Source organism: Prionailurus bengalensis, chromosome D4 (assembly GCF_016509475.1).
Source record: "Prionailurus bengalensis isolate Pbe53 chromosome D4, Fcat_Pben_1.1_paternal_pri, whole genome shotgun sequence".
NCBI lineage: Eukaryota > Metazoa > Chordata > Mammalia > Carnivora > Felidae > Prionailurus > Prionailurus bengalensis.
The window spans coordinates 29216650-29229982 of NC_057359.1; the positions used below are offsets into that span (position 1 = coordinate 29216650).

The 13333-nt window shown below is 37.5% G+C and overlaps 1 protein-coding gene across 2 annotated transcripts in view; it reads right to left on the reverse strand.

The window, feature by feature from the left end:
- FANCC (FA complementation group C) overlaps positions 1-13333 on the reverse strand; it is a 263701-nt gene that overhangs the window by 69783 nt on the left and 180585 nt on the right. The gene's annotated exons all lie outside the window — the stretch shown is intronic.

Below are 13333 nucleotides of genomic sequence, written 5' to 3' on the forward strand. Positions count from 1 at the left end.
CCATCAATTTATCTGACAACTTCCCTACATGCGCTTCACTACCCCCTAATTCACCATCACCTCCAGCCTAGGTTACCGTAGGAGCCTTCTAAGTTCTCCCTGCTTCTGTCTTCACTCCCACTGTTTATCATTAAAACAATTCCAGCAACTCTTTAAAAATTCAGATCACTTCACTTGTCTGCTCAAAGCTTTGCAATGGCTTCCCACCTCAGAGAACTAGCAAAGTCTTATACTGGCCTCTGAGGCCTTCCATGACAGGGCCCCTTCTGTTTCTCTGGCTTCAACTCCTTCCACTTTTTCCCTTGCTCATCCTACTCCAGTCCTCTAGGCCTCTAACTACTCCAGGTGGGTCCTGTTGTTCATTCTGCCCAGAACTCATGGCTAGCTAGCTCCTTCATTCCATATCAATCTCAGCTCAAATGCTGCTTTATGTGACGGCATCCCTGACCATCCCATTTAAATGTACTTACCAATACGGTAGCAATCAGCTACATGTGGCAATTTAATTTAAATGAAAGAAAATTCAAAATTCCTGTTCTCAGTTTCACCAGCCACATAACAAATGTTCAACGGGTACATGAGGCTAGTGGCTTACAGTACTGAACACTGCAAATTTCCAGAACTTGTCCATAACTCCAGGAAGCTTATTAAGCTCTATTAAGCAGAGCTTAATAGAGAAAATGCCATCTCACCCCACTGTGTATCTCTGATCTCACTTACCCTGTTTTACTTTTCTTCAGAGTACTTTTCATCACCTGACCTATAATGTATTTATTTATTTATTGTTCATCATCTGTTTCTTCCTGTTAGGATATCAACTTTATAAGGACAGATACGTTTTCTATTTTGATCTCTGCTCCGTTTCTAGCATACAGGAAATGATTCCTTACACATACACATATATGCTCAAGAAATAGATGTTACATGAATAAATCAACTAGAGATCAATAAAATGAAAGTTTGAGATGTACACTATTAGAGCTTTTCCTAGCTATATTCATATATAAATCTAGAAATTTAGCATGTGCTTTTTGAAACACAAATGGAACCATAGCAGAGAACATAAAGCTGTTCCTCACTTTTTTTTTTTTACTTGCTGCCTCATATTAAAAAATGTATGTTCTAGGGGCGCCTGGATGGCTCAGGTTAAATGTCCAACTTAGCTCAGGTCATGATCTCATGATTCCTGAGTTCGAGCCCACATCAGGTTCTGTGCTGACAGCTTAGAGTCTAGAGCCTGCCTTGTTCGAATTCTGTGCCTCCCTCTCTCTCTGCCCCTCCCCATTCATGCTCTGTCTCTCTCTGTCTCAAAAATAAATAAACATTAAAAAAAAATTAAAAAAAATTTTTTTAAATGTGTGTTCTATAATTTAACAAAGCCTCTATTTATAGGCATTTAGGTTATTTCTAATTTTTCAATATTACTGCTGAGAATTACTGTTACTATTACTGCTATAGTTTATTACTAAAAACACTGCTGCAGTGGTATCTATGCGTATGTCTATCAGTGACCCTGTGTGAGTATTTGCATATTAACTGCATTCCAAGAGACTACCAGTTTACTTTTCCCCAAACTCCAACCCAAGTGCATAATCTCCTTGCAATACATTCAAATACATCTGACATACTACCATTTTCATCATATTAAAGAAATTTTTCCTAGAACCCTCTGACCTGTTCCAATCCAGGCAGATTGCTTTTTATTCCCTCTGTACAGTTAACATCTTGGTCTCTGTCATGGGGATTTCCTTCACTTCTCTCCTGAACCCCATATCTTTTTCTTTCTTGGTTCATTCTTCTTATGTGGAAAAAGGTACATGAGTGATAAAGTACTTGAGACCTTGCATGTCTGGAAATATCTTTATTTTACTCTCACACTTGATTAACACTTTGGCTGAGTATAGAAATCTTGTAATTTTCCAACAAAATTGTGAGGGTGTGGTTCTAATGCCTTCTAGCTTCCTCCAGTGTTGTTTCTGAGAAGCTCCATGCTATTATGAATTTTCATCCTTTATATAAGTCCTGTTTTCACTCCCTGGAGGCTTTTGGAAATCCTTTTTGAAATTTTACACTGATATGTTTTGGTATGGATTTATTTTTATTCATTGTGGTCAGCACTCAGTGGATCTTAAATAAGGAAAGTTTTATTAGATTGTTTCTTTGACAATTTCCTATCCATTTTTCAATCTGTTTTCTATGAGAACTCCAATGATTCTGGATATTGAATTTCCTGGACACTTTGCTGTCTTTTCTTTCTTATTTTTCATCTCTTGGTCTTTTTACTCTAGATTTAAAAGAACTTTTCAAATTTATCTTCCAATCCTTTTATTAAGTTTTTCATGACCAATCTCTCATGATTAATTTATAAGAACATTAAAAAAAATTTTTTTTAAGTTTATTTTTTTTGAGCGAGAGCATGCGAGAGTGAGTTCAGAAGGGGCAGGGAGAGAGGGAGAGACAGAGAATCCCAAGCAGTCTCCACACTGTCAACATGGAGCCCAACATGGCTCAAACTCACAAACCATGAGATCATGACCTGAGACGAAATCAAGAATCAGACACTTAACTGACTGAACCATATAGTTGCCCCACAAGGCAGGAGTATTATAATGGCTGCTTCATATGTGTGTATTATCTTTTGATACGAGATCAAAACTCAAGCACTGTCCACCCCGGCTACTGCAAGCCTGTCTAGAAATGCAGGTACAACTGTCCACCACGGGTCTAGGGGATTGGTTATGGGTAGTCTCTACCATGGTAATAGCTGAAATGAACAATTTACTGGCCAAGCCTTCCCCCAAAAGCTGTAAGCCTTCAAACAGACTTCAGAGTTCCAGAACAGTTACATCAGACACAGTCTGTCAGTAAAATTTTTGTCTAAGTAAAGGATGGATTCCTGGTACTTCCTCCTCCATCATCTTCCCTGACATCCCCTTCTGATCTCTTGTATTAAGAAAAAGAAAAACAAAAACAAACCCTCACCTTCTTACTTTTTACTACTCTGCCCTTTTGTACTTTATCCTAGGAGAACTATTTGGCTCAATCTTTGAAGTCATTACTTACTATTCAGCTGTATTTCCTATTCACTTTTTTTTTTAACGTTTATTTATTTTTTAGACAGAGACAGAGCATGAACGGGGGAGGGGCAGAGAGAGAGGGAGACACAGAATCGGAAGCAGGCTCCAGGCTCTGAGCCATCAGCCCAGAGCCCGACGCGGGGCTCGAACTCACGGACCGCGAGATCGTGACCTGAGTTGAAGTCAGACACTTAACCGAGTGAGCCACCCAGGCGCCCCCCCCATTCAGTCTTTTACTTTTTTTTTTTCATTTATGAGTCCCCTCTTTTAAAAACATAACCAATTTATTTCTATTTCAAGGATTTGATAGTTTCTCTTATTATTTTTAAGACATTAATTATCATCCCCCCCTTTTTTTTAAACCACTTGCTTGTCCTAGGTAATGTATCTTCCATTTTGTGGCATTTAGTTCATCTTTCCTTATGGTGTTGGTTTTCCATCAATATCTAAGGATTTTTGTTTCCCCTCTCTGGAATTTGGGATTTCCCACTAGCCTCTCCATGACTGCTTTTTACCACAGCCTCCTCTGGTACTTGTGGAGAGGGTCAGGATGTATTCCCGGTTGGGGTTGCCAATAAATTGCACTCTGGGCATTGGAGCACCCCCAGAATGGCTGGGAATTAATAGCCATTTGATGCTCATTCCTCTTCCAAATCTTCTCCCTCCTTCCTGCTGGAAACAGGACACTTCTGTTGTCTCTTGTTTGAAGGCAGCGGATAAGGACTGCATGAGGGTCTAGCCCTTAGCTGGCTTCTGTAAATTGAGGCAGTGCAACAGGCGGTCTTGTCGGCTGCCAGGTACCTCCTGCTCCATGAATCCACTCCAATGTTACTTTTACCTTTTGCAGTAGTTTTATCTTGCAAGCTTTTTGGGCTGTGATATTTTCCTTCAAAAATATCCCATAACCTGCCACTTGAAGGTAACTTGTGGGTCATCAAATGCTCCCTTATTTATTAGTATTATATATTTGTTAAAATTTCTCCATCAACGCTAAGAGTTGGGAGGATAAAGTGAATGCTAGGTCATGCATGAGTTTAGTTCACCACTTGATTTTGTCTCTTATATTACATTTTCATCTTACTCTCTTGCACTTTAATCTTTAGGATCTGGCCAAGTTCTCTACATTAGAGCTACTCAAAATATGGTCCTCAGAATCACCAGCAACAGCACCCCTATGAATGGGGCCAAGAAATCTGTTCCTTAACATCTTAACATCAGGTGATTCTTATGCCTACTGTAATTTGAGAAACATTGCTTCACACTACTTCTTCAGTAGCAGTCCCGGAACTAGATGATTATCAATCTCTAGTAACAATCTGAATACTTTAACAGACATGATAGAACTATGTTTAAGATTTTTTGTTTTGTCTTTTTTGTTTTAGTTTAGCTATATTTTCTTGATAATCAACAATAAAATTCTCAGAGATAAATTTTTTGTCAAACTACACTAATGATTTCTTATGTGCAAACAGTTTGTCTTTTCTCCTCAAGTAATTACCTTTTGCAAAATCCACTTCTTGTTCTTTACCACTTTCCTAAATGACTGAGGTCTCTTCAACCACAGGTATCTTCCACTATGCTTTACTGTCTTTCTCTAACCACCAAGGTGGTTTTAGATTTAAAAATAATTGTGTTTTTGAGTCCATTATCTAAGTTTAATGAAAAGATATTTAGCTTGAGTTGTAAATACCATAAAGTTTTGGAATTTATGAACTTACTGGGTGGGATTGGAGAAGGGAAGAGTTGTTGTGTGTATGTCTGTAATGTGGACTGTTTTTCATGTATATTTTGCACAGAATCTAGCAGAATATTTTGCATAGAGTATTAAGGGCCTGATGTGTATCTGAGAAATGGAAAAATAGTTACATGTACTCAATAAATCTAGAACTCTGAATGAAGCAGGGAGGTGGTGATCTTGCCCTTCAGCAATCCTCTCTGGAAGAACCTGTTAAGTCCAACTTTTCCCTCATTATCTTAAAATTTTTACCATTCTCTCATTACCTTAGAAGAGAGGGCTCAGAGACTATCACTGGCTACTAGGTGTATGGAAAAGACAATCCTGGCAACAAGGGCATTTATCAAGCACTGAAATTTATGGGATGCAGACTGTATCTCCCAATCAGGCTGAAAAGGTCCAAGAGAATTTTGTGAAAATTTCTAAAGTCTTTTGGGGTGCTTCGGTGGCTTAGTTGGTTAAGCATCTGACTCTTGATCTCGCTCAGGTTTTGATCTCAGGGTCGTGAGTTCAAGCCCTGCATTAGGCTCCATGCTGGGCATGAGCCTACTTTAAAAAAAAAACCCTAAAGTTTCATATAAATTTCAGTAGCTTTTCAGTTGACCTACCTAAATGCAGGTCAACTGATAATGTTCTGAAGGGCTTCAAGGTGCTCACAGCCTTCATGGCTCCCTCTTTTGGTCTTGAGCTTGCCAGAGTGTGGAGATCCAACTTCAACTAGAGTTAGGCAACACTTTCCAGACTGGAGTACACTAAGCATTATGTCTTGATTAATTGCCAGAGCAACACTTCCAAATGATTTTTGCACAAGAATTCAACTGCAGAAGGTTCAACAGTAACCATATACTGCTAGAAACATCATTCTCATGTGGCTATGTTGAAGTTTCCAAACCATCTGCAGCAAACCACAGAACTAACTACAAGATAAACTGATGATGCTCAGAAAGTCCAGAATGTCATTCCTTCTAGACGGTTTATAGCAAAGAACAGGAGAGAATTTAAACATTCTGTCATTGAATTGTTGATTTTAGTTGGTGGCAAGTGAAATTCTATTTAAAATGCTATGACAAGGCCATTTATCAGGCGTCTATAAAGAATGCAAAAGGAAACCAAACAGATTTTCCTATTTTTTTTGTTCCTCTGACATTTTATGCATCAAAGTTATGAGATTAACTTTTATATTTTCTAAGAGACTTTTGAGTCTTTTGAAATGAACTTGAAACATTCAAGTAGCAAAAAGTGAAAAAAATGTACAGATGCCCTCTTAAAAAAAAACAACAACAGAGAAAAACAGAATAGCATTGTTTGTATGGTGTTTAAGTTTGAGAGGCCCTTGGCAACTTGAACATTTCAAGTCTTCCAAGCAGAAGGTAAGTAATGATAAAATTCAAGTTTCATAAATAATGGGAATATCTGCATTCAAGTGTACTGGAAAGTAGTTTGCCCAGTATGCTATATTCTTATTCAACTTTTTTGATTTTTAAATCTTAGAAATGCACAGATAACTTCATATATATATATATATATATATATATATAGCAAATTTATATTGTTATGATGCATATTTTAGTTATTATTATAACTTATGACAGCAACAAATATAATGGCTACAGCATGTTTGGCAGCTCTTTCAAATGTTATCATGATGGCATTTCACTACCTGATTTCATGAAACCAGTTTCTAACTGAGACAAGAGAACACACTTGGTTGGATTTATAATTCACTAGAGAGCTGTAGATGTGGAGTTCTGAGTCTCACATAAGCTTTAAAGGATCCAGGTTCTTTTATGGATGGAGAACAGAACTTCCTGGCTTGAGGTCTTAAAAGTAGAACTTTAAACGCTCATAAAGAGACTCAAAAAGAATGCTGAGCATCAAATTGCTTTTTTAAATTCAATCTTCTGATAATTATAAATGAACTTAATTGAATTTCTCTAAAAATTCAACACATTCAAAAAAATACCTGCAAAAATTTCTTGTTGAATTCTAAAAATTAAGACTCCATAGTAAACACCATTCAAAAGAGCAAATTAGGAATGTATCAGATGTATCAGTGTCCAAAGGACATTCTACTAGCATATGCATCTCATATTCTTGGTAAATTCAGTTAAGAGTTCTACTAATTACATCAATGATTTGCTTTGACTAAAAATGTTTTTAAACTATTACCAAATTAATCACCATGTTATCCTTGATGCTACTGCCAGCTGGGGTGCCAGCATGGGCATCCTTCAGAAAACTGCTCTGTGCCAGGGGATGTGCATATTATTTTTTTTAAAAACATACATCTTTACTGAAGAAGCAATCATAAACTTGGGAATTAACCTGCCCCACAAAATGACCCAATCTGGCACAAATGGAAATTTCTCAGATGTAAAGAGTATATTAGCTAATAGTTTCCAGCAGGCTTTCCTAATTGTGGTCAATGGAGTTTAGATGCCTTTCTGAACTGCTGTCCTCTTCTGTCCTGAGGGTGAGAAAATGAAAAGTACACATTCTGAAGAAAGAATCTGAAAGACCAGTATAGTCAAAAATGGGTACAGTGCAGAAAGACACTGTAAAGGAGAAAAAATACTGCAGAGTGCAGAGAGGAATCAATATTAAGCAATCTAAGGCTGATTACAAATGATTTTTTTTTTCATGAACTACAACTGCCATTTTGGAAATAAGACCCTGTGGCAGGAAATTATTCCTTTATTATGAATGTTATCTTTTAATTTTTGGTATTTTGCCAGCTAGCACTGTATTTTCATTTTTAAAAAGGTTGATTATAAAATTATGATGTATGGAAGAACATAGGGAATTACTATAACATCAACTGTGCACTCATTGCCATGATTTCACAATGCCAACATTTTAGTGATATTTCTAGTTGACGTTTTAAAGAAATAAAAATGTTTCAGTTACAGTTGAAACACCCTCTCCTGTCTCATTTTCTCTTCCCCTTCCCAGGAGTTAGCACTCCCCTAACGATGGGAGTCCTCTCTGTCTAGTTTTTTTTTTTTTTTAATGTTTATTTATTTTTGAGAGAGAGAGAGAGAGAGAGAGAATGAATCTCCAGCAGGTTCTGAGCTGTCAGTTCAGAGTGTGATGTGGAGCTTGATCTCAGGAACTATGAGATCATGACCTGAGCTTAAATCAAGAGTCACTCAACAGACTTAGCCACCCAGGCTCCCTCTTTCTGTCTAGTTTTAACACTTTTACTTTATATGTGTGTATTGTTTTGAGTGTTTTAAAACTTTATGTAATGATGACATTACAGGTATCTTTTTGCCACTTCCTTGCTATTCTGTTCTGTGGGTCTTTGTGTCTGGCTTTATACAAGTACCAAAGTGGCTTAATGACTAGCTTTGTAATATGTTTTGAAATCAGGAAGGGTGAGGCCTCTAGTTTTGTTTCTCTTTTCAAGGTTGTTGACTATTTGGGGTCTTCTGAAATTCTATATGAATTTTAGGACTTTTAAAAAAATCTATTTCTGCAAAAGAAAAATGCCATTTGGATTTTAATAGGACTGCATTGTATCTATGGGCAGCTTGGGGTAGTATGGACATTTTAACAATATTAACTCTTCCAGTCCCTCAACACGGAATGCCTCTTATGTATTTGTGTCATGTTTAATTTCTTTCAGCAACATTTTGTAGCTTCCGGTATATAAGTCTTTCATTTCCTTAAGTTTATTCCTCAACATTTTATTCTTTTTGATGCTACTGTAAATGGGCTTTTTATATAAAAAAAAATCTCTTTGTAAATCTGCTCACTGCTAGTGTATAAAACACAATTGATATTTGAGTATTTATTTTGTATCCTGTAATTTTACTGAGTTAATTTACTAGTTTTAATAGTTTTTCTGTGGAATCTTTAGGTCTTCTGCATATAACATCATGTCATGTATAAGCAGAATAAGCGGTCCTTTAAAATTTGGATGCCTTTTGTTTCTTTGTCTTGCCTAATGGCTCCAGTGCTTCTAGTACTGTGTTGAAAAGAAGTGGTGAGAGAGGGTATCCTTGCTTTGTTCATGATTTTAGAAGAAAAAAATTTCAGTCTTTCACCATGGAGTGTGATGTTAGCTGTGGGCTTTTCACACATTGTCTTTATTTTGTCGAAGTACGTTCCCTGTATTCCTACTCTACTGAATGTTCTTATCATCAAAGGATGTTGAATTTTATCAAATAGTTTTTTCTGCTTTAATTGAAATTATCATTTGGTTTTGTCCATCATTCTGTTAATATGGTGTATTACACCAATTGGTTTTTGAATGTTGAACCAACTTTGCATGCTAGGAATAAGTCCCACTTGACCATGATGCAGAATCTTTTTAATTGCTGACTTTGGTTGACTTGTATATTGCTGAGGATTTTTACACATGAATATTCATCAGGAATATTGCTGCAGGTTTTTTTTTCTTGTAGTGTATTTATCTGATTTTGGTATCAGGGTAATGCTGGCCTCATAAAATGAGTTTTGAAGTGTTCCCTCCTCTTCAATTTCTTGAAAGAGTTTGAGAAGGACTGGTATTAATTCTTTAAATATTTGGTAGAATTCTCTAGTGAAACCATCCAGTTCTGGGCTTTTCTGGGCTTTCTCCTTCCTGTTGTAGATCTGTTCAGATTTTTAAATTTATGAGTCACTCTTGGTAGGCTGTATGTTTATAAAAAATTTATCCATTTCTTCTAGATTATCCAATTTGTTGCAATATAATTGTTCATAGTAGTCTCTTTTTATTTTTCTGCAATGAGTTGTAATGTCTTCTCTTTCATTTGATATTTGTTATTTTAGTCTTCTTGCTGATTTTCTTAGTCTAGTTAAGGGTTTGACAGTTTTCTCGATCTTTTAAAAAATCGAATTCTTTGTTTTTTTCCCATTCTCTCTTTAGTTTATTTCTCCTGTAACCTTTACTATTTCATTGTTTTTGCTATCTGTGGGTTTAGTTTATTCTCCTTTTTCTACTTCCTTGAAGTATAAAGTTAGGTTGCTGATTTGAGATCTTTTATTTTTATTTTTTTAAACATTTATTTTTGAGAGAGAGAGAGAGAGAGAGAGAGAGAGAGAGAGAGAGAGAGAGAGAGAAAAGAGAGAGAGAGAGAGAGAGAGAGAGAGAGAGAGAGGACACACGCACAAGCGGGGGAGGGACAGAGAGAGAGGAAGACAGAGGAACCGAAGCCACCCGATGCGGGGCTCAAATTCACAAACCCTGAGATCATGACCTGAGCCAAAGTCAGGCGCTTAACCAACTGAGCCACCCAGATGCCCCAAGATCATCTTTTTTAAACAAGATGTTTACTGCTATGTACTTTCCTCTTAGTACTGCTTTTTCCTCATCTTATACATTTTGGTATACTGTGTTTTCATATGTCTGAACATATTTTCTAATTTCCCTTGTGATTTCTTCTTTGACTCATTGTTCAAAAATGTGTTGTATAATTTGCACATATTTGTGAATTTTCCACTTTCCTTTTATTTTTTTTTCAAGTTTTTTAATGTTTATTCATTTCTGAGACACAGAGAGAGAGACAGAGTGAGAGCGGGAGGGGCAGAGAGGGAGAGACAGAATTTGAATTAGGCTCCTGGCTCTTAGCTGTCAGCACAGAGCCTGATGCCGGGCTCAAACCCACAAACTGTGAGATCATGACCTGGGCTGAAGTCAGACACCCAACCAACTTAGCCACCCAGGCACCCCTCTCCTTCATTTGTGAAGGATACTTTGCAGCATATAATAATCTTGATTGGCAGGTTTTTGTTTTAGCACTTTGCTATGTCATCTCACTCCCTTCTGGCCTTAATGTTTCTGCTGAGTAATCCACTGACAATCTGGAGTTTCCTTATATGTGTTACATTCCTTGTATTCTTGCTACTGTCAACATTCTCTGTCTCTTGACAGTTTAATTACAACATAACTTGCCATGGGTCTTTTTGGGTTTATTTTAGTTGGGAGTTTGAGCTTCTTGAATTTGGATGTCTAATTCCTTCTTCAGATTTGATAGTTCTCTGTCTTTTTCTCTCTCACTTCCTCTGTGACTCCCACAAAACATACAATTGGTTCACTTGATGATGTTTCATAAGCTCTATGGTTTAATTAACGTTTCATTCTTTTTTCTTTTTATTCCTTGATTTGATAATTTCAAGTGACATGTCTTCAAGTTAACTGCTTGATCAGTCTATTGTTGAACCTCTCTAGTGAATTTTTCAATTCAGTTATTTTTTTCTTCAGCTCCAGAATATCTGTTTGGTTGTTTTTAATAATTTGTATCTGTTGATATTCTCATTTTGTTTACACATTTTTCTGATTTCATTTAGTTGTTTATCTGTATTCTACTGTAGTGCATTGAGTTCCTTTAGGACGATTATTTTTAATTGTCAGGTGGTTCATTCATAGCTCTCCATTTCTTTAGGGTAGGTTTGTGCAAATTAATTTTGTTCCTTTGGGCCATGTTTACCTGTTTCTTTGTGTGCCTTATTTTTTGTTGTGTTTTATGCAATTGAAGAAAGCCACTTCTTCTAGTCTTTATGCACTGGCTTTGTACAGGGGAACTTTCACTAATCAACCTGGTGAGAGAATCTGGGGGTCCTTTGAATCTTTTCTGGGGATGTGTCTTCTCTGGGCTTATGTAATTTCCCAGAGAGCTTGCCAGTTTTTCAGGAGTTTGCAATCTCTTCCTCCCTCTGGTGTTTGTCTGTGGTACTGCAGGTTCTCTGGTGCTACAACAAGCCACTAAGTTTTTGTTCTCTGCAGCCCCTCTGACCTTCAAAGTGGGCTGCTTCAAGTCAGGGGAGACAAAAACCAATCCCTAGGATAGCCCCTTCAGAAGCTGGAACATTAGATACACATTCTACTCTTCTTTCCCACCCCCCAACCCACCCAGACAGAAGCTGTGAGTTGGGTGTTTTCTCCTTACACCAACCTCCATCTGCAACACTGCCAGCTCCCTGGGGCTACAAAAAGCAGTGTAGGGCTCTCTAACATTCATGCTCTCCAGGTATTGGAAGTCTGCTCATTCCCCATCAGTGGTCAGAGTCAGGTAAGCTACCTGAGGCAGTCCCTCAGGCAGCCCCCCCAAAAGCAAGAACACTGAACATATTCCATTCTTTTCTTTCTCCCTCAAGGGACAAGCTGAAAGCTAGAATTTTCCTCCCAGTCCCACCAAGCTGAGCCAGCTTAGGGGAAGGGCTACAGTGGTTGGTATAAAATGGCTTTCTTACCCATTTCAATATGGCCATTTTTGACTTTGAGCTTGCCTGGAGTATTGTAACTTCTTAATTGTTTCTGGAGTTTTCAAATAAAGGCTCTTTGGGTCATATACTATTGTTGAGTCAGTGTTTCTATAGGGAAACAAGGACTGGAGCTTCCTATTCTGTCTTGCTGACCTCACTCTTGAATTTTTTAAATGTTTATTTGTTTAGTTTTCCTCTTTTGGTAATAACTTGCTTATATTTCTTGTCCATTCCTTTAAAAACATTTTTTTATTGGGGCACCTGGGTGGCTCAGTCGGTTGAGCGTCCGACTTTGGCTCAGGTCATGATCTCGTGGTGAGTTTGGGCCCCGTGTGGGGCTCTGTGCTGACAGCTCAGAGCCTGGAGCCTGCTTTGGATTCTGTGTCTCCCCCTCTCTCTCCCCCTCCCCCCTCATGCTCTGTCTCTCTCTCTCTGTCAAAAATAAACATTAAAAAAAATTTTTTAAAGCAGGCTCCAAGCTCTGAGCTGTCAGCACAGAGATGAAGGGCTCGAACTCACGAACTGTGACATCATGACCATGTCAGATGCTTAACTCACTGAGCCACTCAGGCATCCTTCTTGTCTATCTCTATACTGGAGTGTTTGCCTCTTTATGACTGATTTGCAGGAGGATTACTATACTTTGTATACTAATCCTTTATCGGTTTTACAGGTTTCAAATTATCTCCCAATTCTGTGGCTGATGTTTTCCACTTTACAGTGTTTTTGTTTTATTGTTTGTTTGTTCTTAGTTGAGTTTTTTAAAAAATCGTCAACTTGACATATTTTGGGAGGATGGTGTAGAGTACATACACATTGCCTCTTACTGATGTTTTAAGTCTCTTACTAAATTTGTTTTTAAAGAAAATTTTTCAATTTTTTAATTATTTTTTTCAATGTTTATTTTATTTTATTTTTGAGAGAGAGAGCACAAGCAGGGGAGGGACAGAGAGAGAGGGAGACACAGAATCTAAAGCAGGCTCCAGGCTCTGAGCTGTCAGTGCAGAGCCTGACATGGGGCTCAAACCCACTTGTGAGACCATGATCTAAGCCGAAGTCAGACGCTTAACTGACTGAGCCACCTAGGTACCCCTCTTAATAAATTTCTATTATTCAACATTCATCTCAAGGTAAAATCAAAGTCTGCACCCGACATGTAAACAAATGACTGTAAATGTTTTCTATGTCCCCCTTGGAATTCTTCTTATTACTTTTTAGGTATAATTTATATATGAACAACTATTACCACTAATGATCCACTTTTAGGACTTTTCCATCACTTCAAGATTTTTTGGGCTCATCTGCAGTAAAT